The sequence below is a fragment of the Chiloscyllium plagiosum genome, unplaced genomic scaffold (genome assembly GCF_037043375.1).
Source record: "Chiloscyllium plagiosum isolate Xiang-an unplaced genomic scaffold, Cpla_swu_hap1 HiC_scaffold_25, whole genome shotgun sequence".
NCBI lineage: Eukaryota > Metazoa > Chordata > Chondrichthyes > Orectolobiformes > Hemiscylliidae > Chiloscyllium > Chiloscyllium plagiosum.
Genome location: NW_028270163.1, coordinates 47741132 through 47769041, shown reverse-complemented (window position 1 = coordinate 47769041; position 27910 = coordinate 47741132). Strand labels below are relative to the sequence as shown.

The following is a 27910-nucleotide window of genomic DNA, read 5'->3' as shown; positions in this document are numbered from 1 at the left end:
AAGCGCCAAACACGTGAATGCATTGTATCAGGCAAGGCACTGAGACTGCTGGATTTGTCAAGAAAATTAGAACATCCATCTACATACAGTGAGATCTTATGTAATTTTGACCCCACTTCTGGAGCTGATATATTGAGATCCCCACGAATGGCCTCTGCCAACAGTTCAATCACCAACGTAAAAAGTAATGGTGAAAGGGGACAGCCCTGCCGGCTGCCCCTAGAAATATTAAAATTGCTTGATCGTACCCCGTTGGTAATGACCGCAGCGAGAGGTACACTGTAGAGAACCTTGACCCATCTTATGAAAACTTCGCCCAGACCAAACCGGTCTAGAGTATAGAAAAGGTACGGCCACTCAACTCGGTCAAATGCCTTCTCTGCATCTAAAGAAATCACCAATCCCTATATTGACTGTTGTTGACATGCTTGAATTATGTTAAGCAACCTCCTAACATTATTGGAGGATCTGCGACCCTTTATGAAGCCCGTCTGATCCTCTTTAATAATAGAAGGTAACACAGTCTCCAGCCTTAACGCAAGAGCCTTAGAAAGGATCTTAAAGTCCACATTTAAGAGCAGATGGGCCTGTATGAAGCACAGTCTACCAGATCCTTCCCTTTTTTAAGGATAAGTGAAATATTGGCCTCTCGCAGAGATGGTGGGAGACAAACATGACTGTATGAATCATTAAACATATTTAGCAGTGGGCCTGATAGTATACTTATAAATTCCTTATAGAATGCATTGGGAAGTCCATCAGGACCGGGCGCCTTCCACTCTGAAGCTGCCTCACAGCTTCCTGCACTTTGTGCTCTGATAATGGGGCATTGAGAAAGGACTGTTATTCTGGAGTCACACCCAGGAGCTTCAGATCTCTAAAAACGGATTCCATTTTGGCCGGACCCTCCTCACAATACTCAGATTGGTATAACTTAGAGTAGAATCTCTGGAATGCCACATTAATCTTTTTAGAATTACATGTTAGGTTCCCAGACCCTTCCCAAATCACTGTAATGGTTTGTGGGGCACTTCTCTTTCTGGCAAGGTATGCTAAGTATTTGCCTGGTTTGTCACCTTGCTTGTATAACCTTTGCTTTGCAAAAGCCAGCCCCTTCTTTACCGTCTGCGTGAGCATGGGATTTAGTGCAGACCGCAGCGCCGTAATCCTCTGTAGTTTGACCAACGAGGGTTTGCCAAAGTAGGCCTTCTCGGCTGCCTTCAAATGTGCTTCAAGGAGACGTTGCTGCTCACCCTTCTGCCGCTTCCTACTTGTGGAATATGAAATAACTAACCCCCTAGCATAAGCTTTGGCAGTTTCCCAGAGAACAGATGAGCTATTAACCGAGCCTATATTGATGTCTAGGAATGCCCGAAATTCCCTGGAGAAATACTCCTCAAACTTGCTGTCCATGAGAATAAATGGGTCCATTCGCCAGTACCTTGAATCCACTGTAACATCCTTAATTTTAACCATCAGGTACACTGGAGCATGATCAGAAATGGCACTATTACCAATCGTACAGGATGCCACCAGATCCAGGGTTACCGCAGGGGTCAGAAAAAAATCAATCCTCGTGTGACATCTATGCGGATTGGAGAAAAACGTGAAATCCCTACCTGTAGGGTGGAGACACCTCCAGATGTCCACCAATCCTAATTCCCCACACAAACCCAATAACTGTTTAGTTTGTGCCGAGGGTATCGAGGGACCTTTAGGCAACCTGTCTACTGTGGGGTCCATGAGGCAGTTAAAATCTCCCCCTATAATGATGTGCCGAGACTTGAGACTTATCAGTTTAGAAAAAGCATCTACCAAGAATTTAAGAGGCTGAGTTGGGGGATAATAAACATTTAAAATGCCATATTCTTCCCCATTTATCAAGGCTTTAAGAATTACAAATCTCCCATATGTGTCTTTAACATATTCCAACAATTTAAGTGAGAGAGTTTTCCTAACCAATATAGCCACTCCCCTACTTCTGGTATTAAATGATGAAAAATAAACTCGGTCAAAGCCGTTCTGCTGTAATTTCAGATGCTCCTTGTCATCCAAATGTGTCTCCTGTAGCAAAGCAAAATCCACCTCCTTTCTAAGACTCAAGAGTACCTTCTTCCTCTTAATTGGTGAGTGACTTCCCTTGATATTCCAGGTACACTATTTAATCAAATCATTAGCCATAATCTTCTGCAATTACATTTAAATTCCAGAGAGGAGGAACCCGAACCACAAATTGCTGAGCCTTAGTGTGGCATGATCCACCAAATATAAAAACTACATAAACTAAAACCACTACATTTAACAAACCTACAAAATTATTAAAAATAAAAAAAACAACAAAAAGCAGAAAACAAACCAACATATAAAGCGCCAATAGCGCTGAGTAGGGGAACTCACCCCCTGCCCCGAGGGGGCAACTACCTGTCCCGAACTGCCCATAAATAGGCACCTAACCATCTCAACCACCTTCACTTTTCCCAGCTAGAGCTGCATCGCAAGCACAAGTTAAAAAGAATAAACGCCCCATAGAATATCAATATGAATAAAAATAACATTCTTTTATTAAAAAAGGGGGGAATAAATACCTCACCCATCCTTTAGTATGTCCTAACTTAGAAATTTAAAATGTACATCTTAACCATCGCCAGACATAGTTTGAACCAAATTATTATCAATAGAGGTAAAAAAAGGGGAAAAACAAAGCTCCAACCGGATTTCCTCCATTTCTTTTACAGAATGATAAACGCATACCCAAGCAACGATATTTATACATACGACAATTGTTTAACTTAGGTTAGTTTGTCCACAAAGTCTCTTGCCTTCTCCGATGTGTCAAAGAGATGCTTGGGTCCATCTAAGGTGATCCGAAGCACTGCCGGATATCTCAGGGAGTACTGAATCCCAAGCTCCTTCAAGCTTCTCTTGACATCATCATATGATTTTCGTTTCTGGATCACTGCCACTGAAAAGTCCTGAAAAAACATGATCTTAGACCCCTCGTAAATTAGGGCCTTTGGATCCTTTCCCTGGAGTCTGGAAGCCTCCATGACTCTCTCCTTATCCCGGTAATGATGGAACCGCACCAGGAAAGGACGAGGGCATTGACCCAGACCCGAACTCCGTGCTGCGACCCGGTGAGCCCTCTCTATCTTCAATCCTCTCATGCCAGTCTCCAAGTCAAGGAATTTCGGAAGCCAATCTTCAACAAATTCTGCAGGCCGCTCACCTTCCTTACCCTCAGGCAGACCGATGATCCGAATGCTTTTTCTCCTGCCCCTGTTTTCAAGATCATCCACTTGGTCACGCAAATTACGAACCTGCATCTTCAGGGCTTGGATCTCTTCCTTGAATGAACTGGCATCAGCTTCCACCACAGTGATCCTGTTCTCCACCTTATCCGTCCTCTTCTCCAGGTCTCCCAGCTGCTGCTCATACTTCTGCAGCATGAAAGAGACTGGAGCCAGCTTATCTTCAATCTGTTTCCCCAACATCTTGCAAGATTTCGAGAGCTGGTTCAGCAGGTCCTGGAGAGTAATCTGCTCTGAGGTTGCTGCAGGCCTGGCCTCAGATGCTCCTCCTCCCTTTTAGGCATTTCTGGACAGCTGAAAATACAGTTAAGAGCTGAAAATGTGTTGCTGGAAAAGCGCAGCAGGTCAGGCAGCATCCAAGGAACAGGAGAATCGACGTTTCGGGCATAAGCCCTTCTTCAGGAATGAGGAAAATGTGTCCAGCAGGCTAAGATAAAAGGTAGGGAGGACGGACTTGGGGGAGGGGTGTTGGAATTGCGATAGGTGGAGGGAGGTCAAGGTGAGGGTGGGGGCGGAGTGGGGTGGGGGCGGAGAGGTCAGGAAGAAGATTGCAGGTTAGGAAGGCGGTGCTGAGTTCGAGGGATTTGACTGAGACAAGGTGGGGGGAGGGGAAATGAGGAAACTGGAGAAATCTGAGTTCATCCCTTGTGGTTGGAGGGTTCCCAGGCAGAAGATGAGGCGTTCTTCCTCCAACCGTCGTGTTGCCATGATTTGGCGATGGAGGAGTCCAAGGACCTGCATGTCCTTGGTGGAGTGGGAGGGGGAGTTAAAGTGTTGGGCTACGGGGTGGTTGGGTTGGTTGGTCCGGGTGTCCCAGAGGTGTTCTTTGAAACGTTCCGCAAGTAGGCGGCCTGTCTCCCCAATATAGAGGAGGCCACATCGGGTGCAGCGGATGCAATAGATGATGTGTGTGGAGGTGCAGGTGAATTTGTGGCGGATATGGAAGTGTCCCTTGGGGCCTTTGAAGGAAGTAAGGGGGGAGGTGTGGGCGCAAGTTTTGCATTTCTTGCAGTTGCAGAGGAAGGTGCCGGGAGTGGAGGTTGGGTTGGTGGGGGGTGCGGACCTGACGAGGGAGTCACGGAGGGAGTGGTCTTTTCGGAACGCTGATAGGGGAGGGAAATATATCCCTGGTAGTGGGGTCCTTTTGGAGGTGGCGGAAATGACGGCAGATGATACGTTGTACATGGAGGTTGGTGGGGTGGTAGGTGAGGACCAGTGGGGTTCTGTCCTGGTGGCGGTTGGAGGGGCGGGGCTCAAGGGCAGAGGAGCGGGAAGTGGAAGAGATGCGGTGGAGGGCATCGTCGACTACGTCGGGCGGGAAATTGCGGTCCTTGAAGAAGGAGGCCATCTGGGTTGTACGGTTTTGGAACTGGTCCTCCTGGGAGCAGATGCGGCGGAGACGAAGGAATTGGGAATATTGGATGGCGTTTTTACAGGGGGCTGGGTGGGAGGAGGTGTAGTCTAGGTAGCTGTGGGAGTCGGTCGGTTTATAGTAAATGTCCGTGTTGATTCGGTCACCCGAGATAGAAATGGCGCATCTCTTCCACTTCCCGCTCCGCCGCCCTTGATCCCCGCCCCTCCAACCGCCACCAGGACAGAACCCCACTGGTCCTCACCTACCACCCCACCAACCTCCATGTACATCGTATCATCTGCTGTCATTTCCACCACCTCCAAACGGACCCCACCACCAGGGATATATTTCCCTCCCCTCCCCTATCAGCATTCCAAAAAGACCACTCCCTCCGTGACTCCCTCGTCAGGTCCGCACCCCCCACCCACCCAACCTCCACTCCCGGCACCTTCCCCTGCAACCGCAAGAAATGCAAAACTTGCGCCCACACCTCTCCCCTTACTTCCCTCCAAGGCCCCAAGGGACACTTCCATATCTGTCACAAATTCACCTGCACCTCCACACACATCATCTATTGCATCCGCTGCACCCGATGTGGCCTCCTCTATATTGGGGAGACAGGCTGCCTACTTGCGGAACGTTTCAGAGAACACCTCTGGGACACCCGGACCAACCAACCCAACCACCCCGTAGCCCAACACTTTAACTCCCCCTCCCACTCCACCAAGGACATGCAGGTCCTTGGACTCCTCCATCGCCAGACCATGGCAACACGACGGTTGGAGGAAGAGCGCTTCATCTTCTGCCTGGGAACCCTCCAACCACAAGGGATGAACTCAGATTTCTCCAGTTTCCTCATTTCCCCTCCCCCCACCTTGTCTCAGTCAAATCCCTCGAACTCAGCACCGTCTTCCTAACCTGCAATCTTCTTCCTGACCTCTCCGCCCCCACCCCACTCCGGCCTATCACCCTCACCTTGACCTCCCTCCACCTATCGCAATTCCAACGCCCCTCCCCCAAGTCCGTCCTCCCTACCTTTTATCTTAGCCTGCTGGACACACTTTCCTCATTCCTGAAGAAGGGCTTATGCCCGAAACGTCGATTCTCCTGTTCCTTGGATGCTGCCTGACCTGCTGCGCTTTTCCAGCAACACATTTTCAGCTCCGATCTCCAGCATCTGCAGACCTCACTTTCTCCTTGAAATTACAGTTAAGTCAATTTTTAAATGTTTCTTGGGGATCCACAATCTTTCCAACACCCCAAGAAATCCTGATGACCTGGGTTGGGTGGGTTAAAGGACTGTCCTGCTCCTGCTGCGATGCGAAGCTCTGCAGTGTGATCTTCTCAGATCGCCACCATCTTAGATCCCCCCATTATTTCCAGATTTATTAAACTTGAATTCTATCAGCTGCCATGGTTGAATTTGGATCCATGCTCCCAGAGTCTAGTCTGACATTACCGCTGCAATGCCATCTCTCTTACTGTAATCGGACAGAATGACCCCTTGCTAGCTATCATTAATCAACCTTGTACATATTCTACCATATGGCACGTAAATTATCTATTTTAGATTTCCAGACATCTCAACAGAATGGAATTCACAAAGACAGTTTGTTGCATACTTCCAGCCTATCTAGGGCCTACCTTTATTTTGTTCATTCACGGGATGAAGGTATTACTGGTTGGGCCAGCATTTATTGCCCATTGCGAATTGTCCAAACAGCATTTAAGAGTCAGCCACATTGTAGCGGGTCTGGAGTCACATGTAGGTCAGACCAAATAAGGATGGCAGTTTCCCTCCCTAAGGGGCATTAGTGAACCACATGGGTTTTCCTCACAATCGATTCATGATTGTTATTAGACTCTCAATTCCAGATTTGAAAAAAAAACTGAATTCAAATCCCACCTTCTGCTGTGGCAGGATTCAGACCTGGGCCCCCAGAACATTATCCGGGTCTCTGCATTAACCGTCCAGTAGTAATACCACTAGACCATTGCCTCCACCCCGGGAAACCTGTCAGATACTGGCAATCTGGAACTTCATGAAATGGTCCTGGATTAAACGTGTACTCTTCAGGACCTAAATGCCACATTGTTATTAAAGGAAACATTTATAAGTATAGCGACAACTCTGTATAATGTGGATTGGATCCTATAAAATGTACCTGTGCTTACCTGTAGTATTAGCAACTGCTGTACATTAGAGTCAGAGGCATCAGATCCAGTGGGGATTTTAAGACATCTTTGAATGCTGGGAGGCTATAGTAAATGAAGAGTATGCTGAAATTAGGTCTGCAAACAAAGCAGATTAATGTTTCAGGTGAAGATTTTAGTTATCATGTTACCTGTCTTTTTACTTTCAGAGGCTGACGTTCTGCTTTGCATTTCTATCATTTTCTGCTTTTGGTAAATTATTCCAGTAAGTTGCGAATTATCCTTGTTTAGTCATCATCCACTGACATTTGTGAAGTTCTTTAAAATTAGACCAGGTCCCCTGAGCACTCCACAAAACCTTCCATTGACAGAAATATCAACTGCTAACTGGACCCTCATTTACTAAAAAAAACTATCCTTAATTCATATTTAATTGATTTTCTTATCAATAATTCAATCATATAGCATGATGGCACTTGATGAATCATTCTTCAAAAAAAAGTGAAAGGATTTTGCAAATGTCTGAAACCAAATACTGATGTGTCAAACACAGAAAGATCAAAAACACCGGACGCACATCAGACCTTAAGGATTCTCTCTAACACTAGTGTGGTGACGAATATACCACGGAAATGAGGCCTTACTCATGAATGATAGCAATAAACATCATCCAACATGACCTTTTCTCCTTCACTTTTGTACCAGTGGGTCAGACAGATGTTTTAACTGAGGAGGGACAAGAGCTCTCATCTTTCACTCACTCCTGTGCAAGCACCTCATTATTACATAAGGAGCAACTCCATGAATAAATAATATGAGGATCTCTGGGAACATAATGCAGATTTGACAAGGTTTGAAAAATAAACTGTCAACGTACACAGTCTGAATGAAGCACAATTATTAAACGATTCAAAGATGATTTTATTAAAAATATTGTATTATTGTTGTGAATACACTCCCTGCAAATTCTAACCAAAATTTTAAATTTGTAAATTCAAAAATACAAGTAATTATCCCAACCTGAATTCAGCTATTTCTGAACAGGTGCGTAAAATTCAGCAAAACTAATTTCTACCCATTTGTAAAATGGGAACTTACAACTTACAGCATTGATGCTGGAAATCTGGTAATTTATGTAAAAGTAAAATTATAGCATGTATTTTCAACAAAGAAGAAGAAAAAAATTGATGTACACAGTTCTCTGCACCAGCAATGCCTTCAATGTATGAAAAATTATATTAAAACAATTAAAGAAAAGTCTAATTTTTGTTAATATGACTGACTAATTAATCTAACACTTTATTCCAATACAGAATAAAATAACAGAGCTCCTCTCTGCAGTGTTATACAACAGAATTATTGAATGCAGGGTTTCAGCATGATTGCGGTTGCTGCTGTAAGAGTCCCTGCTGTTCGAAGCAGCACATGGCAGAATTTCCTCAGCACCACTTCTGTGATTCCTAACAATGCAGGAGACAACATGTATTCAGCTTAAGGGACTTCAGAAATCAGTCTGTCAGATATTCCTATCCTCGCGCTTTGTGTTCAAATTTCATATTCACTTAAAGCAACTCCCCAATTTTTGGGCTCAATTAGAAATGTAATTCTGAATGATCAAAACAAGTCTGGTTAATAGTCAGGTTCTAATTAAGGCAGCAAGTATTTGAGACATACCACTGCAAAGATAGGTTCATTCCATGGACTGTCCTAACTGAGCCATAACTGGCTGAGAGGGACAAGTAGTGGTTTAGAGGGAAGAAAAGTAAGTCGACATTCATGCACCTTCTTATTATCTAGTGACCTCTACTGGAAGTGCGTATATGCAGATCTCTGGGATGGGAAAGATTGTTCACATCTGTTGTGCCGTCTTTGAAACACACAGTGCGTAATCTTATAAATGAAAAAACGTAATGTGAAATAGGGTGCCCATTATTTACGATAACAGCATAGAAAGCAAACTATTAAATGAAGATGAAAGACCCACTCATTCAAACTGTGTATTTGTATATTAGCAGTGTTAGTGTGGCATTAAATAAGCTTCATTTATGTTGTTTTTTGATTTTAGTGGTTGCACAAACTTAGCAGCATAACCTAATTACCCTCCAATTTTTGCTTACTTCACAACATAAATCCAAATTATTCGGATTCAAATTGCTTTAGTACAAATCTAGGGCATTCTTAATGTTGTTATATCCTAAGGTTGATATTGGCATTACCATCATTATTGCAAAATAATTTTGTACAAACCAATCTATAATTTCTTACTGAAAAAGCCATTTGGATTTGTAATGCTACCAGAATGCAACAAATTCTCAAACAGAGAGATTCTATTGTGTGTTAAAAAGTTCAAATACAAAAGGCTCCTGCTTTAAACACACTAAGTATTAAGGCACGGATTTAAAAAAAAGACAAATTGTTTGTCTGTACTGAATAAGATCAGTGTTTTCTCTAAAAAAAGGAAAATTACCAGAAGAAAAACAAACTTGGGTAAAATGTTGCACCATCTCTAGGTATTAAACAGTCCCACCCCATCCACAGAAAAGCACATTTTGTAATAATGTAGTAATTCCTCTGCATCTGACAGTTATCTACTGAATAACAAAAACACCTTGTTAAATTATTAATTTTTTTCCCTTATATAATCACTATTCACATCAATGTATATTTTTATTAACTTTTTTTATTTTTGCTTCTGAACATTTGAACAAATGGAGAATAATGTTTACACAGGCACGATTACAAAGCAATAATCTAATTGCGGGTTTAGATAATATAATTAGCTGCAGTTTCCAATTACTGTCTGAGTCCTGAGATGTGATTACGCCCTGAGAATACTATATTTCCTACTTATCTGTACTTAAAGCATGGCTTCTAAGGAGTTGCGATTTCACTTTGGTTGCATTTTTCCCTGTCACCTGGTGTGTGCCAATATTGACTCTAAAATTCAGTGTGCTGTAACCCAAATGGAAAACCACTAGCTACACAAACATGAACTCTTCCACGGAGGAAAGTAGAGAGTTCAAGGCTATCTAAGAGGAACTGTTCCTGTACTCCCTGTAATTCCTTCATATTAAATTTCTCTCAACTCTTTTTAATGGAATCTGTAACCTTATTATTTTATGTTTGTGCTCATCTGTCCTCAATTTCAGAGATGTTATTATACACATTACAGATCTCAATGTTGTTGAGAAGAGGAACACATTGCTGTCTTTCCCTGATCAGGACAAATGCAAGAGTACCAAATTTCAAGCAATCATATTTTCCATCAAAATTCAAGCTCTGTACCATCAAGCAACTGTTAATTACGTATTTTATCTACACACATTGTTTGAGAGTTGGATATTTCACAATCATTGGAATTTTGGCATGAGGCCATTCAGACCATTGCCTAAGCTAATGTTGTCTAGTTAACTGCAACTAATTAGTTCAAACCGATTTCGCACCTCTTCCTCACACCGTTACCAGAAGGGCCAGAGTTATTCCTCTTCTTTTATGCTGATAATGCAATAACCCAGATGGTACTCTGAATTAGCAGCCCTCAGTATCGACCCATGTTATACATGCAGAAAAGAGATTATATTAAAAGATATACAATATATTAATATGCATATTCATAAATGTGTAACAAAGAAAATATACCAATATGTGTTAAAATTGAAAACAGGATATACAAAATAGATCCAAAAATAGTGGTTAGGTAGTGTCAAGCTTGGTCTTAATTTCTGTTGATTGTACGATACCATTAATATTGAGGTAGGTAAGGAACTACAGAGCTTTGAGTGCTAGTTTCCCAGTCAGAAGCAGATTCCAACTCCACATCTTGGTGATTTCTGAGCCCAGCTGGCTTGTTTATGTAAACATCTTAAGGCTTTGCTGGTAAAATACTGATGGTCATGATAGCTCTTACTTTCTGCTGGGTCATCTTGGCTGATCTTTGGGAACAGATATCTTCAGCTGGGCTGGAAAAGTAATGAAGAGCACAGCAAGCAAGTTAAACATAAGATGTCTCAGTTGACTCAATGTCAAAGTGGCTACCAAATGTTGAACTGAGGCATATATATTGACAAAAACTCAAATTTTATCCCACATATGACTTGGCTACTTTTAACCTAGTTGGCAGTCCGAATTGGTTTATGCACGGAACAAGGAAATGGTAGTCATCGTCCACACACTACAACAATCATTGATTCTCACTGGAAAGTGCATGTGAGTAGGAGAGAAAAACAGGATTAAAGTTAGCTTGATACCATCCAGCAATGCCTATATAGAACAGCTATTTATCCAAGCCATTGAAACAAATCAGGGAAAATATTAATTTGATTTCAAGTGGAGTATGAAACTAGATGCAAATTCTTTTCTTGAAAAGTAGCTTGTTTGTAAAACATAACAATACAAATGCCTGACTTCTACCTACATCCCCAGTGTCCCAGCTGTCCATAAGAAACAAGAACAGGCATAGGCCATTTGCCCTCTCAAGCCTGCTTCACCATTCAATAAGATCACAGCTGATCCGACATTCCTCACGTCCACTATTTTGTCCTCTCCCTGTAACCCTTGACTTCCTGACTGAGCAAGAATCTGTCTCAGCCTTAAATATACTCAAGGTCTCAGCCCCGCCAGCTCTCTGTGGCAAGAAGTTCCAAAGACTCTCCCATTCTCCATTAGAAGCAATTCTTCCTCATCTCATTCTTTAAATTGGTGCTCTTTTATTCTGAGACTGTGCCCTCTGGTCCTAGACTCTCCCATAAGGGAAACATTCTGTCAGTTTTTACTTTGTCAAGCCCTGTGAGAATTCTCTATGTTTCTTTATAATCTTTTTAAAATATCAATAAAAGCACTAATAATCAAATCAATTAATTAAATCAAATTGATTCGTAATAGCCACTTCGAGTGACACCGTAACACAATTCAAGTAGTTAAGAAGTCAAAGTATAAGTTAAAATTTGATTGTGAGGGGGAGACAATGCACTCCATTACCTGATGTGCCTACTGGTTTCAAAAGCTCTGAAACATGCCAGGGCCACCCTGGCTTCTTCTCCAGGGTCACCCAAATGTGAAGATAGTCACAGCAGTCAATCAGGCTGTTCGATTCCCCCTGCCTAAACCTGTTTATGATCACCTTGGCCACGTCCTGGTGCAGGCCAATAATGAGGTCCTCTGTCTTCTGTGTCCCCTTCACTGCAGATGACCAAAGATTTAGAAAATGGTGCTAAAGTGAAACCAAAACTGAAGAAGAAGCCCCTTTGAATACATGAAAAGGGACTGTAGTCTAACACCCTCTGCATGAAGATGGAACATGGGCTCTTCAACACCACAGAAGTTACAGGCATCCTGAGAATCTGTGAACCTACTTAATCTACAATTGTGTGGGGCACTATGTACTACATTTTTGACCCTAAACACCGAAAGTCATCCCTCTTTACATATTTTGTTTAAAAAAATCAGCGTGTTCAGATGTATTGTGGCACATCTCCAGAGCAGGTGGGATTTAAATCCCCAGGCAACTAGGCTCAAAGGCAAGGACACTACCACCATACAACAAGGACCGTAATTTCTCTACTATAGTCAATTTATAGTCATCATTAGACTCTTAATTCCAGAGGTAGGATTTGAACCCAGGTCCCTAGAACATTACCGGGGTGGCGGTATTAATAGTCCAGCGATAATGTCACTTGGCTATCATCTCCCCTCAGAAGTGCTGTAGGCTGTTTTATAGTCAACCTGTACCTCTGGAGCAGGTAGGACATGAACCCAAGCCTCTTGGCTCAGAGGTAGGGGCACTACTACTGTGCCACAAGAGACCCCTAACTGCTCTAGGTACAGAATTAAATAACAAGGTGAAAGTGAAGACTGCAGATGCTGGAGATTAGAGTCGAGTGTGTGGTGCTGGAAAAGCACAGCAGGTCAGGCAGCATCTGAGGAGCAGGATGAAGGGCTTTTGCCAGAAATGTGGATTCGCCTGCTCCTCGGATGCTGCCTATCCTGCTGCGCCTTTTCCAGTACCACACTCTCAATACTGAATTAAATAACACCTACCTGTGTGTCTTAATGATGTAATTAACATACCATTAAAACGAGAATACATAATCTGTTCATTGTTCATCTATATAACTCAACAGTAATTTATATTTGTATATTCATCTAGTTTGGTACATCTACCCCCTTAGAATTCATTGTCAATTTTCTCACTAAACAAACAGTGAACAATTTGAAGTGAGTTTCGCAAATATCAAAGCAAAGTGGGAATTTAGTGAAGTGAATCCACATTTAAAGAACACCATCCTGATTTAATTGTGGTATATGTATTACACATATTATTTACACTAGATATCTCAGAATATACTGTCATATATTGAGCCTGTGGGCAGAATATACTTTAACAATATTAGCATGTTTAATGCCAACATTTCGTAGATAACATATTAATGATTATGGTTTCTGCTGTCACTCCCTTTGTACTGTCTAGAGTTTGATATTTTTGCCATTTGTTAAATCTGTGACAGTCATGAGAGTGCTGACATCGATTCCAGCACTGATAAACAAACCTGTCAGAACAATGCTGCACTAAAACAAAATATTCTGACAGAATCCTGCAGTAATGAAGCTGCAAACAAATTCCTGAAATCAAAACTATGGTAAATCTCAGTAAGAAGTGTAAGAATCACAGTGACTGCCTGAGAGAAAGAACAATATTGTTATGAATCCCTGTGAGAAACATCTGCAGAACAGTAAATGTCAATCACCATTTCAGTCCATTGCAGAGAATTCAGGATACAGGTCATCTTGCAGTCAAAAAATTGTTATTGTTTCTGAATATTTTTTGAGCAGTCAGATTTTTTTTTAAAAGGTAAAGTCTTCACGCAAACTATTGGCAACGTTCATTTGTTTCCAAATGCAAAAGATGGTGGTATAAACTACATCATAGTATCAAAGGTTCAGTGGCAAAGAAAAGCCTTCATTAATGAATAAGCTATTTCCTCCAATTACTCACACTCTTCAAATGATGATGACTCTTTCTGGTTTATCTTTCAATAGGTGTCTTGTATTCTTTTCTCAATGCTGCTCTTCATGTGCAAGGCCAGACTGTGAGCATTTTCAAGTTATTCAAATGTATTAACCATCACAGCCAAGCCTTGCTCTCTCGCCATCCAACTTTTACATTGGGAGTAACTTTGACCTGGGTGATGATGTTACAGAGTCTTTTTGCCATTATACCCTTTCATGACTTGAAAATGAAATTGCCGGGGGGGAGGGAACACACTGAATGACCGATTTAAGATTGTCTGTTTGCACTGTTGCATAAAATATTTTAGACAAACCCTATACTTTTGCAGGCATTACTGACATACAGTCAGGACCCGTGACTTGCCTTTTCTCCCCCTTACCTCAGAATTGCTAGGACCACGAGCAGCAGATGTGCTAACTCAAAATACACACACACACACACACTTACAAGGGTAGTTCCTGACTTGTCTTTGAAGTTCAGGCGAAGTAATTCCCAATTGAACCACTGAAGAAACTCTTTTGTTTATAAAGATGAATGTGAATAAGTCACCAACAGTGAAAGTTTGTTGGTACCTTTCCCAAAAGTTGTGAAACAGAGCTAGTTCAAGACAACACAGTTCCAAAGAAGAATCGGATTACACTTGAAATGCAAATTCTGTTTCACGGCACATATACCGCCAGACCTGCTGGGTTTCTCAGCACCTTCTGATTTTTATTTCAATATAACTTTAGTACTCCCAAGTGATCATATGTTCTCCTCTTTTAACCTTTCCTGACATTTTTTTACTGATTAGATGGCAGTGGTAAGTAGAATTCCAAAAACATGTAAATTAATATAACCTAAATTTTGACCTCCGTGCTATCATGAGATGGTGTAGAATATGTAATACAATTGAACAAATTTAGTTAAATATAATAAGCTAAGTTGAAATCAAAACTATAAATTCTTTAATTTAACCAAGTTCTATGGTACCACACTAAGTTGTGTTTATTTTGGTCAGTATCCCTTACAGTCTATGACAGATGACAATCAGAGGACATTGTGCTGCACTTGCTTTCCTACATTCGCTCTGCACTGCTGGAGCATTAGTCCAGCTCTGTGGCTTTGATGTATCTATATCCCCACCATGTTTCAAATTTCAGAATTGTTCATGGTAATTATTGAAATACATAATAGCTTCATACCACCAATCTCCTTGTTGTTTGATTATTTTAGAGGTAGATCTCTGTTGTTTTAAACTTTTTTTTCCTTATTGAACTATCTACATTTCTAAATAGCCTAAATTAAAAAATGAAACAAGGACTATTGGGAAACACAATGCAGGACAGCTGCCAGTCAGAGAACAAGCAACAAATCATTGCAGCAATTCCCATATGGAGTGAACACAACATTAGAACATGGGAAAGAAGAGTAAGCGATTCTTTCAATGTCCCCCCAAAAATCGATCTCTGTCTCAAACATACTTAATGACTAGACATTCACAACCTTCTGAACTAGACAATTCCAAAGAATCACAATATTTTGAACAAAGAAATTTTCCCCATCTCAATCCTGCATGACCAACATTTATTCTGACAGTGTGAGTCCTTAGAAAATAGCCTCTCAGTATTTATCCTGCCTGGCCCTTTAAGCTTGTGTTATCAATGAGCTCATCCCTTATTTTCCTAAACTTGCAAGAGTATAAACCCATTCTGTTTATTAACTTCTCATAAACAAGCCCTCTCATCACAAAAGTCAATCTGTGACCCTTTGTCAAACTTCTGTTAAGGCAAGTTTATTCTTCCTTTGTCTTCCTGACATTGGTATTGTAATCCCCTTACAATGAAGCATTAAGATATCATTTTAATTATCTTTTTAAATTACTTGCTGTACCCATAATCTTAACTTTGACTTTTGTACAAGGACACCTAAAATACCTTTGAATGCCAAATCTCTCACCTTCTTGAATATATTCTGCTTTTCTAATCTTCCTTCTAATGTGGATAATTTTGCATTTTCTTCACTCTACTCCACCTGCCATCTTCTTGCCTGAAATAACTCCATAGAAACCATATCTTGTCACTAAGTTACACTTTTTATTTACACATGCAGAGTCCTCGACTGATTCAGCTTCCTCAGAGCCAGCTCTCAAAATGAACAGAATCTCTGACACTCCTGTTCATATCTGTCAGCCAGGGCTCCCTGATTGGACCAGGTTAATGGCCCCAATCAGGGAACTCATAGTCTATGAGGTACACCTGGCTGACCTTATTACAATCACTAGATTGCCCAGTTACTTAACCTGTCTCTATTAGATTTTTTTTTGCATTGTTTTCACAGCTTACACTCCCACCTGGCTTTGTATTGTGAATACATGTAGAAATGTAAAACCTTGTTCACTTATAGTCATAGAGTCATACAGCACAGAAAGAGACCCTTTGATCCATCTCATCCATGCCGTCCAAGTTTCCCAAACTGAACTAGTCCCACTTGGCTGTGTCTATCTATGGCATTGATATAATCTGCAAATTTCTGAAGCCCAAGTACTTTGGGATTCCATGAGTTAAATTCTCTTATTCGAAAAAATATTTATTTACATTTTTGTGTTTTGTCTGAACATAAAAACATAAGAAAAATCAGTAGACCATTCAGCCATTGAACCTGCACTACCATTCAATAAGATCATGGCTAGTCTTAAGCCTCAAATCTGTGTACCTGTCTACACCCCTTAACCCTTGATTCTGTCAGAACAAAATCTGTTTCAGCCTTAAATATATTCAATGAACAAGCATCCACCGAGGATTCACAACTTTTTAAGTCAAGAGATTTCTTATCTCAGTGCTAAATGATTATGCACTTATCCTGAAACTGTGTCCCCACGTTTTAGATTCCCCAGCCATGGGAATCAACCTCTCAGTATCTACTTTGCTAAGCTCCATCAGAATATTGTATGTTTCAATGAAATCAACTCTACTACATGCCAGAGAATATAGGTCAAGATTACTCAACCTCCCACAGGACAACCTTGTCAATCAAGGAACCAACATAGTGAACCATTACTTTCACAGCATCCAATGTAAGAATTCCTTGCCTAAATATGGAGAGCAAAAACATACATAGTATTTAAGATGGGATCTCACCAATACCTGTAAAATTGTAACAAGACTTCCTTAAATCTTGTTCTCAAATCCTTTTGCAACAAAGACAGATATGACATTACCTGACTTAGTACTTGCTGCACCCAGGGCCTAATGCCCATGATTCTTGTTTGCGTACACCCAAGCCAGCTGAGCATCAACACTTGCAAGTTTCACACCTTTTTTTGTACTCCTCTTCTATACGTCTCCGATCAAAGGGAGTAACTTCACAATTAACCAGTATCTTTGCTAGTCTTTATGTCCTTCTCACAGCTCGCATTCCCACTTGGCTTTCTATTGTCAGCAAAATTGGTACACTACTCTATGTCTCTTTGTCCCAGTCATTAAGGTAAACTGCAAACAACTAAGGCTCGAGCACTCAGCCATACAGCATTCAATGGTCACAGGCTGCTAATTCCCTGTTTACAGAGTGTCAGTGGTCATGAAACATGAGTAGAAATACAGAGGCCAGGATATTTGTTTGAAGACATAGGTTTAAATGCCTGTATAACATGCTAGGGGAATTGAAAGTCAATTAATAAGTCTGGAACACAAATTCAACTCAATGGTACTGACCATAAGAAAGAGAATTAATTGTTGTAAAAATCCCTATTAATACATTGTCCCCAATTCCACGAGCTTTCATTTTGTGTATTAATCTTTTCTTAATCTACCTTATTATTTACATCCTTAAAAATTCTGATCAATTTTTAGACAAAATGTCCTTCTATAAAACCATGTGGACAGTGATGACATTTTCTCTGTTGATATTAATTATCTTAATTTCCTTGCTCTAATTAATTTCTTAATTACTCACTTTCTGGGATGTAATGTGTCTTTCTCTACTAATAAGACCCCCACAAAAGAATTGTTCAATGCCTCAGTCAGCAGTGGACCAATATTTACTTTAGCTACTCTCCTTTTTAAATCCTCAATCTGTGCTGACATATCAGCTCAAATTCCACAAGCCCTAATCCGAATAGCAGAAAGTGCCAACAATCAGTGACAAGTGTCAATATGAGGCTTTGGAGTGAGACTGTTCAACAAGAAACACTATACCACATCCTGAACCATGCATGAATTGTATCTTAGGAGAGTTAGTCATATTAAAAACATCAAAAAGTAACAATTAACTTCATTAATTCTAAGCAAAGCCTGCGGTCAGCTCAGGAATGTTCAGGAATCGTGTGCTATTTCTGTAAGCAAAGCAGATCTCTAGATGCTGTTCAGTGATAATTGCTCAATATGATTTATACAACACGTGCACCCATTGGCAAACTCTTTACAGGCAAAATTAATGTCACCAAGGCTGAACATGCTCCATCCTTCAAATGCAGACTTAATACATGAATGTGGTCACTTTTCAGCAGTGGACTCTGATGAGACTGAAAGCTGATTATTATTCCAATTCCCAGACCAATCACATACCCGATCTGCCAATAACAGCAGAAAGGACATTGTCTTTTCGTTTCATTCGGTTTCTGGCATTTGTGTTTTCTTTTTAACTCTGAACATGTTTCCTCTCGGACTTAATCTCTCTCACTAAATAAAGAAAGCTTACTCTTGTTCAGGACATATCACAATATTACCATATTTTTCTATTGGCTGACAGAATAATCTAACAAATCTGAATTCTATTTCCCTAAACAATCTCGAGATGGGTGCCATTTGTTTAAATTTGGTTTTACATTATATAAAAATAATGAGGTTGCTTGGTCTCAATGCATGAATAGTCATAGTTATCTGTGAAAGCACAAGCAGACTGGCTCATAGTATTAAGTATAATTGTAAATTTTCAATGCAGTGAAGCAAATAAGAACACACTAATCTGTGATTCTTGTTTTAAAATACACAGTATAAGCTTTGAATGCTGTACTTATCTTAAGCTGCATTTCATCACATAGTAAATCTTCTATCTGCTGTGCAGTATTTATGGATCACTCCAATATCATTCCACCAGCATATTAACAAGATCTAGTACATCCATCTCAGATTTGTTTTAAAAGCCGAATTGCAAATGGGGCATGCAATTAAACAGAAATGTGATAAATTTGAATTTTTTTATCTTTATTATGTTCTGAAATATAGCTCTTTGAAGATTCAAGTGTTCTGTTGTTTTGTACGTTCAGCAAAGTTTTATAAAGCAGCACTTCTGTAATCATAAGGGATGACACTGAAAAGCTGTGAACAGTGCTCTCAGTATTCCTATTTGTTGCTTAAACACAATAATGATGGATTGAAATGGATTTCTGGTTTGTGACTTCAAAAACATAACGAAGAAATTAGATTATATACCAGAAATTAAGGGATAAGGAAATCCTACTGGGAGTACTTTCAGTACAAAGTAGTCTTACATCTATACCAGCACAAATAAAATTGAGCAATATGTTTTCTACACGTTATCCTAGCATTTTTGACTTTTTTGCAACTAGCTGAGTGAACAGGGATGATTTTAAGTGCATCTGCTTCTTTAAATCGAAATTATTGTATTGGACAGGGATGAAAAGTATCAGCCACAAGTTAATGTTGGCTGAGTACTATATTCAATAGGATATCTATCTCCAAATGTCTCTAATTATACTCTCTACAACTCCCAGTGAATGAAAAGGCCTCTTATTCCAGTTCATTTTGCACTCAATTTTTGATATACTCTCCTTTCTTGCAGGGTCATAGTTTATGATTCAATAATTAAGCAATAATGGATTTGTAAATTGTTAGGATACAATGTTAATGAATATACAATGGATACCCTACATAGTCTGTGAGAGCTCAGCTTTCCAGTGCTACATGGGAGGGCAGAAAGTAGAAGGTAAGTCAAATGTGAAAGGCATCACAAATACTTCACTCAGTTCATTTTGTTAGATTAGATTAAATTCCCTACAGTGTGGAGCCAGGCCCTTCAGCCCAACCAGTCCAGACCCTCTGGAGAGTAACCCATCCAGACCCATTTCCATCCAAGTAATGCACCTAACACTATGGCCAATTCACCTGACCTGCACATCTTTGGACTGTGGGAAGAAACCGGAGCACCCGGAGGAAACCCACGCAGACACGGGGAGAATGTGCAAACTCCACACAGACAGTCACCCGAGGCTGGAATCGAATCTGGGATATTGGTGCTGTGAGGCAGCAGTGCTAACCACTAAGCCACCGTGCCACGTGTTAGCACTGCTCAGTTTTGAAACAGGATTTAGTGTTTCACCTTGAAATGGGAAGTGGTGCATTGCTTGGAGGTGTGAAAATACAAAGAGCTACATCCATCCAAATTCCCACTCAAAATAAATAAGAATGGGAGCTACTTCAGCCGCACTTTATTTGCACATAGTCCAGGAAAGTTTTCAAAATACTTTCAATACTCACTCAAGATCCTATTTTATTTTGAGGGTGCTGAGTTGCTGGGATAATGTTCAATAACAACACCACCACTCACTAGCTCATTCAAGCCACCAATTTTCATATGGTTCAGCACCGTCGAAATGGAGTGTATCAAACTAATTTGATCCTGACTGCAACCGACATCCAAACACATACACAGGAAACATCACAAGCTTACAAACAGCTGCATTAAGGCTGATGCAGCCCCACAAAAGCATTCTTAAACATAAGCACGTGAAATGTAATCATATTTCTAAAGGACTGGTGACATTGCTCCCAAATGTCAATAGTAATTCATAGATAAAATATATGATTTTTAGGGTCAAAGGCTTATTTGTGGCATAAAGTTATTTAAATAGAAATAAATATATCAAGATTACATTGAGCACTGGCCTGTAGTATAGGGCTACACATAATCTGGACTGTAAAACAGGGCTGGATGGCAAGATAGCCTTTCAGTCCAGGAATTAGCACAGTTGATCATTTCAGCTATTTTGGACAATTGTATAAATTGTGGAGAAAATGTTGCTGCTCTTAAATTTTATTAGCATATCACATTTGAGAAATGCATGGAAACGGGAATGTGGACAGTAAACTTGGGATGTGGATCTATTCATTCTGATGCTGTTGCTGTATCATCACTGGATAAAGATGTCAATGTTGCACATCCTCATATTTGAGCTGACATGCTAATACAAATGAATATTCCAAATATAAAAGCATCTTCCAGCAGCAAAGACTCAGGCCATAGCATTATTAAACTTTAATTTTTGTAAGGATCGACCAGGAGAGACGACATGAATTCTGTAAAATCACCAAGGAATGGGGGTGAGATAGGGCTAAATTGAGAATCAAGGCTGCAACTCCACAGGTCCCATTCTCTAACCTTCACTTTTGACTGAAGTTGAGGTCTGAAATTCAGTGAGCTGTTTCAAAGGCAGACGTTCTACTGTTTTACAGGCGGTCCAGGCATCTTGGAAGCAATACGGTCTGACAGTGGTGTAGAATATGTTTCATCCAGTTGCTCCTCTTGCCTGCATGGCAGGTTCCAAAGATATTTCTTTGGTCTACTCCTCAGTTCTGGAGGTATGTCTAGCACGATCCCAGGTTTGTTTAAAAGTCCAGACATATTATCAACATGATCTGAAGGAGGGCTATATGCCATTGTGGGCCCCACTTAGAATTCACTGTGACCAACTGTGATTTGATATTTGAGTGATTCAAGACACAGGGAGGACACTCTTTGAACTATCTCATCAGTCTCACGCTCCTGCTCACTCCCCATTTCTCTGTTCTTTTCAAGTATTTATTCAACTCTTTCTTGATTTGTTTCAGGTAGTGATCCAAAAATATCAAAATAACACAATGCACTAAGAAAAATTACTACCTTTTTGGCTCTTTTGACAAAGATCAGCATCAAGGAATCAACATATAAAGGGAGAATGAGGGACCATGACTTTGGGCCACACTTCATGATCAATAGAGAAGCAAGGAGCTACCAAGTATTCCTGGCAGATTTTTGGGCACCCTTGGAACACTGGTATTAGTATAGACCTGCACCCCAACCAACCACAGCGTGATTGAGCTTGTGCCAGAATCAAAGAATTGGGTGAACTTCCAGGAGCACGATAGTTGAGACACTTCAAACCCCAACCTTGAAACGGTAATAATAGTGACATAAAGATGCTGCAAGAAAGCTTGATTTTCCTTTTGGTGTCAAACATGTCCTTTGCCTTCAAGCACATTTAATTCTTTAAGAATGCCAAGTCTATCTAAGGACAGAAAAACTGTCCACGCATCTCACACTCAGTATACAAGATAAACCTTGTTATTGACAAGCGATCGTTGTTTGACTTCTAACCTACAAGATTCTTGTCTGCTGTCTCTCCTTCTCTGTCGACCCAATGTTAAAGATCTCTTGTCGCACTCTCTGTAATACTGGCAGATTTTATCTTTCGTTGAGGTTTTTCAACAAAAATGCATGAAATAATCTCAAAATGTCCGCGCACAGCTGCTGACATGAACATGGGCTGGATCAGGAATTGTATTAAAAGCTCCAGTGCTACTATTTTGCACCACTATTACCAAAATCTCTTTTCTGAAGAGGCACAAATGTGGTAAAAATTCACCCCACAACATTTCTGATCTTGATATCAAAATTATTTGTCAAATTGTACAACTATTCCCTAAGCAATTCAGTTAATGCCAGTGGAGGTTTGTGCTACAAGTTGCAAGTAAATTCATAGAGTGGTTTGATACTCCTCTTAACTAAATTATATAAAAGAAATCTCAAAAGAACTGTGGATGCTGGAAATCTGAAACAAAAGTAGAAATTGCTGGACAAACTCAGCATGTCTGGCAGCATTTGTGGGGAGAAAGCAGAGTTAATGTTTCAGGTCCTGCAGGATCATTTGGTTCCGTCGGCAGGTGCTGAGGAAGGAGCGGTGGCTGTGGTAGCAAGTCTGCTTCAGGACATGGCTGAAGAGCTTCAGGGCCGAGGAGATGACCTGGAGGGTGCAGTGAGAAAGAAACTCACTGAGATCCTTGTAGAGGGAGGAGGAGAACTTCTTCAAGGTAGGCATTCTTGGAAGAGGCTTCGCAGTAAGGTTATAATCAACTAGGAGAAAGTGAGGACTACAGGTGCTGGAGATCAGAGTTGAGAGTATGATGCTGGAAAAGCACAGCGAGTCAGGCAGCATCCAAGGAACAAAAGAATCAATGATTCGGGCATAAGTCCTTCATCAGGAATGGGAACGAACCACCTTTCTTGCCTGCTTGGAAAGCAGGTGATATTTTACTGGAGGGGTGTGGGCATCGCTGGCTGGCCAGCATTTAATGCCCATCCCTAGGTGCCCTTGACAAGGTGTTAGTGAGCTGCCTGCTTGAAGGTAATCAAGGTTGTGGTGAGTTGAGAAATTTAAATGGCCACTGATTGATCACTTAAGGGCTTTAATTGCTGCTAAATAGAGTTCCCAATCAAGCTCCTTGCCCTGAACTTAATTGGTGAGATAGTAGGATGAGACGAATATCTTCCCAGGTCCAACCTGCCCAATTGTTTCCCTCATCACACCACCTCCAAGAAAGGGAAAATTTCACATGATGGACTGAACCTTACACTTTTTTGGCTAAGTCAAAGTTATGCCAAGTTGTTTTGTTACCTTTTTGCCTTGAGGCCTAGCAAATTCTCTCACTGTATCAAGCTAAACTCATCGCATTAATTACCTGCGAGCCAATTTGTTCAGTTGGCCGGACAGCTGGTTTGTGATGCAGAGTGATGCCAACAGCGTGGGTTTAATTCCTGCCCTGTCTGAGGTTACAGCAAAGCACTATCCTAAGGCTTGGTGACCCTCAGGCTAAACCATCTCCAACCATCTCTTTTTCTCTCTCTTCTCTAATGAGAGAGCAGTCCTATAGCATGGTAGGACTCTGGTAAGTCCAGGACTATGACTTTAATTACCTATCTCGCCCATATGACATCTCAGGCATCCAATTCCAGCTACATCTTACCATGCACTATTCCCACTCAACACTCAGTGATAAATGAGAATTCACTGGCATCCCTGAGCTTGTGCTATCTCTTAAAGGCCATTGTGCACCTGGACAAGCACCATCTGTCCAACGGTTCCTGATATTTGGCCTGGATATAACTGGAAATCTGTGGATCATCGTATGGGTAGAGACCTTGGAGTAGGCCAGGAGTGGAGGCCGTATCAGATCATGCATGGACCGAGGGTGTCATTTGAGTCAGTGCAGTCAGTGCAGTCTCAGCCACCTGGAGGAATGCAAAGTCTTGTAGGAAGATCAATTATCTCTGCGCTCTACATGCCACCATCTTCTCTCAGATACCTCACAGTCACCCTATCTTTGCTACTGTAGCCACATCCCACCAAGGCTCATGCTGTATCACACTCATTAATGCCTGTAGTGTCTTCCCTCACTCACTGTCACCCATCCCAACCCCAACACGACTAATCCTGTATAACCTCTGTGCTGTCTAACTCCCTACCTGAGCCAAAAGTAACAATTGTACCAACCACTTTTATCTCCTTAATACCTGCCGCTCTCTCATTCCAGGAGGAACCAGCCTCCAATAGGGCAGAAGGACTCAAAACAGGTGGTGGGCTGCACAATATTCAGCTACTTACTCCTTTTGAGGAGAACATCCTTCGCAGCAGGTGTTGAAGAAGGCAAGTGGTATGTTGGCCTTCATGGAAAAGGATATGTCTTGCTGCAATCGTACAGGACCTTGGTGAGACCACACTTTTGAGTATACTGTGCACTTTTGGCCTCCTGATCGGAGGCTATGGAGGGAGTTTGTCAGACTGATCCCTGTAATGGCAGAACTGATGTTTGAAGAGAGACTGGATCTATTAGGATTGTACTCACTACAGTTTAGAAGAATACAAGAGATCTCAAGAAAATCTATAAAATTCTATTTGGACCAGACAGGGTAAACCCAGGAAGGATGTTCCCGATAACCAGCAAATCAAAACCAGGGGTCACAATTTGAAGATATGGGGTCAGCCATTATGACTGAGATTTCATTCAGAATGTGGTGAGGCTGTGGAATTCTTTGTTACAGAAAGCAGTTCCGTCCAAAACATCAAATGTTTTCAAGAATGAGTTAGATATAATTCTTTAGGGCTTAAAGGGATCAAAGGGAGAAAACAGGAAAAGGGTTCTCAGTTGAAAGATGAGCCATGATCATATTGAATGGAGTGCAAGAATGCAGAAATTATGATGTGGTCATATAAAACCCTGGTTAGACCCAACTTGGAGTACTGTGAGCAGATTTGGGCACCACACTTTAGGAAGGATGCATGAGCCTTGGAGGGAACACAATGTAAGAATGATACCTGGTCTTCATGGGTTACGTTATGAGGAGAGATTATGCAAACTGGGTCTGTTTTCTTTAGAATTTAGAAGGTTAAGGGGTGATCTGATCAAAATATTAACATGAAAGACAGGGTAGATAATTACCTCTTGTTGGGATTTCTAGAACTAGGGAGCATAATCTTACATTTAGGATCAACCAAAATAGCGGAGTGCTGGAGCAGTTGTTAATTTTAAATTTAAGACAGATATATTTTTGTTAAGCAAATATATTAGGGGATATGAGCCAAAGGTAGGAATATAGAGTTAGGCCACAGATCAGCCATGATCTCTCTGCCATTCAGTGAGGCTTGCAAGACCAAATGGCCTACTCCTATTTTCTATGTTTCTATCCTGACTCTGATTGTTTCAAGTGGCTGATTGATCATTTCCAAGTCCCTGGACTGGTACCAGAGGGTAACTGTGCTAGCAGTCTGTGAGTGAAGGCTAGACCCCTTGACTTGACTGAACCTTGCTGACAACCATGACAAAAGTCTTTCCTTTGACTGTGTGCTAAATGCCAAAATAACACAGGCGTCATACAAGCCTGGTTTGAGGGCCCAAAGTGCAAAAAGACAAGGTTAGACAATGCAAACTAGGAGTGCTGAGAGTATCCAGGTACACTGAATGAGTGCACATTATGATGACAAGCAAAGAGCCCAGAAATGGAGCCTTATCCAGTCCATGAGCCGGGTGCATGCCCCTGGGTGCACAATCCTTACTAAAGCATTACAATGACAGTTGTCAGTGCAGCCTTGAAATGCAGAAGCATCCCATTTGTGGATTGGAGATGTGCCATTTGCGTTGTTAGAGGCTGGCACAGTGAGGTCACTTGGAGCAAGTGGTGAGCTGAACCTGTCAGGTGCCTGCTTTGGTTTCCATGTCAAGTTTTCTCAAGGTCTAGCTTGTTTGGTGAATTTGGGAAGATAGAAAATTGAACATTAATGCGGTGAGTTGGGCCATCAACACAGCTTCTAACAAGCGATTGGCAATTCATTCTGTCTAGCAAGGAAATCACTGCTGTTTGTGAAAAGTATGAAAGATGGTGTGTGTTGCTCCTGACAACGGAATTGGCCTTGCTGGACTTCTCTTCCAATTTTGCCACAGCCCATGCCAATCAAACCGTTACAGACTGTTGAACCAATAGAGTTTCTCCAATGTCGGATTTTTTAAAAATTAAACTATTCAGATAAGTTATGACACGCCTGTGAAACAGTTGGGACTTTAACTCAGACATTCTGCCTCAAAGACAGGGAGATTACCACTGCACCACAAGAATCTTATGATGTTGGAAATGGAGAAATGAGACACTGTACCACTGTACTATGACAAGGTTAAACATGCAGTTTTTCTTGTGAATATGAACATAGAACTGTATATCGAAAAAACTGGAAAAAATGTACAGTAAGAAACAATATTTTAGATAAATAGCACCTGTTTAAAGATATTTAGAAACGATGCAGCAAATTTCTTCTTATACACTCAGTGACATTTGCTGAGTATTATTGGGCTCGCTTCAGTATTATACAAGGGTGTATGAGTGTCATGTGATCACGTGTGACATTGCTGCCACCAGTTTCAGTGAATCTTGGGGGAGGAATTTTACAAGAGACACTCTTCCCACCTCCCCATTCCTGAAATTAGCTCATATTCAACAGGTGCAGATGTTGGATCACTGAACAATGATCAGGAGCAGAAACTCTGTTCTTTCGGAAGGGAGCTCTGAGGTCAAATGCAACATCTCCTGATTGAGATAACACAACTCAGCACAGTTTAGTAGTGCATGACATGATGCAGTTATCCACTGGACCATTTTGGAAAGCTGCATAATTGATTTTAAAAAAAGCATCAAAACAATACTTAGTAGAAGCTTCTTCCATAAGAAGCTGGGACAGATTGCCAGCCTAGAGTGATCTGCAATGCACATATTACATTATATCAACGTACATTAATAACCTTTCTACAGTAGAGTGCAAAGTCAATTCTGGACACAACATCCAAAAACTATAAAAAGGTGAGAAATTTTCAATTTGGTTTGAGAATGCAATTGATAATATATTCCAAACTTTTCCTGTACAATATTCTTTAACAAAATCTAAAGAATCTTTTATTTGATAAGTTCTGAAGGAAACCCAATTTGTATGCGTCCAAATACAAAGAAAATTCAATATATTCTTATTAGGTGTTCTTTTCACTGGCACTAGATTGTATTAGATTCCAACAGTAGAATCAGAATCTAAGCTGCACTGTCCTCTCCTTATGTTCTCTGTGTACGCAATTACAGCTTATAGAATCATAGCAGAGGAGTGCATTTGGCCCATCATGCCTATGCCAGCTCTTTAGAAAGGCTATCCATTCTTATACCTGGGCTCCAGTCTGTGTTGGAAACCAAAAGGTAAAAAATTAATTTTGAAAACTGCAAAAGATTATTTCATGTATTAAATGACAAAGCTTCAAATGAAAGAAAATGAAAGCTGAATCAACACTAAATATGCAACAAAATGCAATAGTCATCTCATCAAATTGCAGGATAAATTTTCAATTATTGAAGTCATAATCTCAATATTTAGTGTGATAATATACATTCCTGTATGAGCTGCTTTACATCACAGTCGGTGTTGTTTGGGCCTTGGTAGGATTCTGCTCAAAGTAACAGAACATCTGCTTTTAGACCAAGTATCTTCACGTTTGTCCTTCTAAATGAGGAGCTGTATTGTAAAATTAG

The 27910-nt window shown here is 40.9% G+C and overlaps 1 protein-coding gene across 6 annotated transcripts in view; it reads right to left on the bottom strand.

Moving 5' to 3' along the window:
* Positions 1-7722: 7722 nt before the first annotated feature.
* The window catches only part of LOC122562232 (endonuclease V-like), a 128052-nt gene continuing 107864 nt past the window's right edge, over positions 7723-27910 (bottom strand). For 2 of the 6 annotated variants that reach the window (XR_015761430.1, XM_088000703.1), the window contains exon 9: positions 9475-10775. The gene's annotated coding sequence lies outside the window, so the exon portion shown is untranslated. Of the gene's footprint in view, positions 8277-9474; positions 10776-18797; positions 27894-27910 lie in introns of those variants that run through there. The other 4 variants (XR_015761431.1, XM_088000704.1, XR_015761429.1 and 1 more) reach the window with 3 other exon arrangements.